Raw genomic sequence first — 2,963 nt, 5'->3', positions numbered from 1 at the left:
TTTATGACCCTAATCCTGACCCTTGTGACCGATTGGTTTCGAGTCTCAATTTTGTGTGTTACTTTCTATGGAAAACCCTATAGCGAATTTTATAGGAAATCTTATAGAAAATCCTATAGGAAATCTCACCAGAAAAATCCTATAAGAATTGTTCGAATTCTTCATAGGATTTATTCATACGTGATGGCCCAGTGAATGGTTACTAGGCCGGGGATTTTGAGGTCCAACTCCAACTTGACCACCCACATCGCTGAATCCAGACAGTTTTATCAATTTCTTTGGTAATTACCTAGCCTCCTGAAGAGAACGGTCAAATCGAGCCCTTGGAAGATCGTCCAAAAAATTTCCTTCTTCTTACATAGCCGTAAAAATGCGGGGTTTCCACCCCCAATCACGCCTTTCCCCTACTCCGAATCAGTCGAATCTTTTTTTTATGGTAGTGAGGGTGCCCGTGAACATTTCATTTCATTGAATATTTCATTTTACCAGAAAAATCTCAAAATTTTGTATTTTCACCCCTTATCACCCTTTTGCACTACTTCAAATCGGTCAATACTTTTTTGGCGAGGTCGAATGGGTGATCGTTGATTTCCAAAATAAAGTGTTTGGGCATTTGATATATGTACCCTTTTCCTATCCATCCCTCTGCAAATGAAACCATGTATTTGACAAATGAATTTCACAAAGAATCTAAAGGGATGGAATATATCCACCCGTTCCCCGTCAATCCCCTTGAAAATAGAAGAGGGTCCATTGGGGTTCAAATTTAGTGGTGGGGAAGGGGGAGGGGAATTAGGCACCCTGACTTCGGAACCCCATACGGCCCTGGTCAATCATCTTATTTTGACACTTTGGTTGTTACCGACCGTGCAAATTTTTATAAGATTTTCATATGGAGGTCAGATGAGGGTTATTTAAGGGTCATGTAGTGAATAGGAGTCATGCGGGTCATATTGGAATAATATGGGGGTCATATAGGAGTCATATGGGGGTCATTAGAAAGTCTAGAGTATATGTGAATTTATGTGAATGGCATTTGCGGATCACATGAGGGTCATACGTGGGTCAAATAGCAGCCATATGAAAGTCATATTGGGGTGATATGAGGGTTGTTGGAAATCAGAAGTTGTAGGAATTGAGGTTGTTGTGGAAAAGGTTCGATTCACCAACAATGCGATTACGTTAATTAATCACAATATATTTACAAGACGTTGAAGCATATATACAAAAATGAAAGATAGGTGTGATCCGGAAAGCGGTCCGTGACTATCTAAAGTGAGGTCTATCTCAATTCGCAGAGCAGTCGAATTCCGTAATGCAATAAATCCGATGTATACGCGTGACACAATAGGTGCGAGAGAGAGAGAGAGAGAGAGAGAGAGAGAGAGAGAGAGAGAGAAAGCGCATAGGTTTCATTTATCCGTCGATCAGCTTTTCCTCACACGTCAACTCATGGCTGTGTACGTGAGGATGTAGCGAGCCGAGTGACAAAGTCAAATACATGTAAAATGCCACATATGAAAGCCGCCTTAGGTCATAGCTGCCCATGGCCGCGGACATAGAGTGGCCATGGCGAATTGGGTCAATGGCCGTTTTCCATGGCCACTAATCTAGGGTTCTATGGTCGTCTTCCAGGGCCACAGATCTAATAAGGATTTCTAGAAACCCGTTCCGGGGTCAAAATTTATCAAGGGAGATAGGCGATTACAAGAGTCAGACGGAAGAGATGAAGGAATTGATAACGCGCGGGTTATGCGGGTCACACACTAGGGATGAAGGGTCAAATGGGGGCCGAATAAAAAATTTGCAAGGATCCAATGGGGTAGAGCAGTCCCGTCATCGTAAGGGCTAAAGGAAGAGCAATCGGGAGGGGCAAAGGGAAGAGGCCAAGTGAGTCATCCCAACGGTTAGTTGGGAACGACCAATCGAGTAATCGGGAGGGTGAAATGAGAGTGACCAATTGAGTCCTCGCAAGGGTCAAGCGGGAGATACTAATAGCGTCATCGGAAGAGTCCAATGGAAGAGCCCAATCGAGTAATCGGGGGGGGGGGGGGCAANAGGCCAATTGAGTAATCGTGAGGAAACAATAGGAGAGACCAATCGAGTAGTCGTGAGGGAACAATAAGAACGACCACTCGAGTAATCGTGAGGGTGGCATGAGAGTGACCGATCGAGTCATCGCAAGGGCCAAATGAGAGAGACCAATCGAGCGGTCTCTTCGATTTGATTTTTGCGATGAGTCGATTGGTCACTTTCATTTCACCCTCCTGATTACTCGATTGGTCTATTCAATTTGACCGTTGAGATGACTCAATTGGTCTCTCCCATTATTCCCTCCTGATTACTCGGTTGGTTGCTCTCACGTACAACACTTTTCACGGTCCGGCCACAGCCACAGGTGGTCGCTGCTTTGAAAGGCCATGGAGACAATTTTCCATTGCTACTATGCATGAGGGTCAAATAGGGACCAAGGCTCGAATGGGGAGTTATAAGGGCCAAGCACAAGGGCCAAAGTTAAAAATAATAATTATAGGCGTCAAACACGAGGATCAAGTAACGACCGAGGGTCAAACAGAGACCAACGGTCAAATGGAGACCAAGTGTCAAACAAAAGAGTCCTAGGGTTAAATAAGAAGTTATAAGGGTCAGATAGGGACCACGGGTTGAATACAGACTGAGAGTCAAATGAGGGGTTGTGAGGGTCAAACGCAGGTGTTCACTGGTCAAATACTGATCAAGCGTCATAAGGGGTTTATACGGACCAAATGCAAAGATGCACGGGTCAAATAATGGCCAAGGGCCAAAATGGGGGGACATAAAGTCGACGTGTGCGATAGCAACCATGGATCAAATGAAAGGCTACTAGGGTCAAACACAAGGAACCTTCATATGAACCCCATCTGACTTCCATATGACTCCCATATGACCCACATATGACCCTCTTATAACCTCTATATGACCCC

The sequence above is a fragment of the Diachasma alloeum genome, unplaced genomic scaffold (assembly GCF_001412515.2).
Source record: "Diachasma alloeum isolate Michigan unplaced genomic scaffold, Dall2.0 Dall_scaffold_00574, whole genome shotgun sequence".
NCBI classification, from domain to species: Eukaryota; Metazoa; Arthropoda; class Insecta; order Hymenoptera; family Braconidae; genus Diachasma; species Diachasma alloeum.
This window is presented reverse-complemented; position numbering follows the sequence as displayed.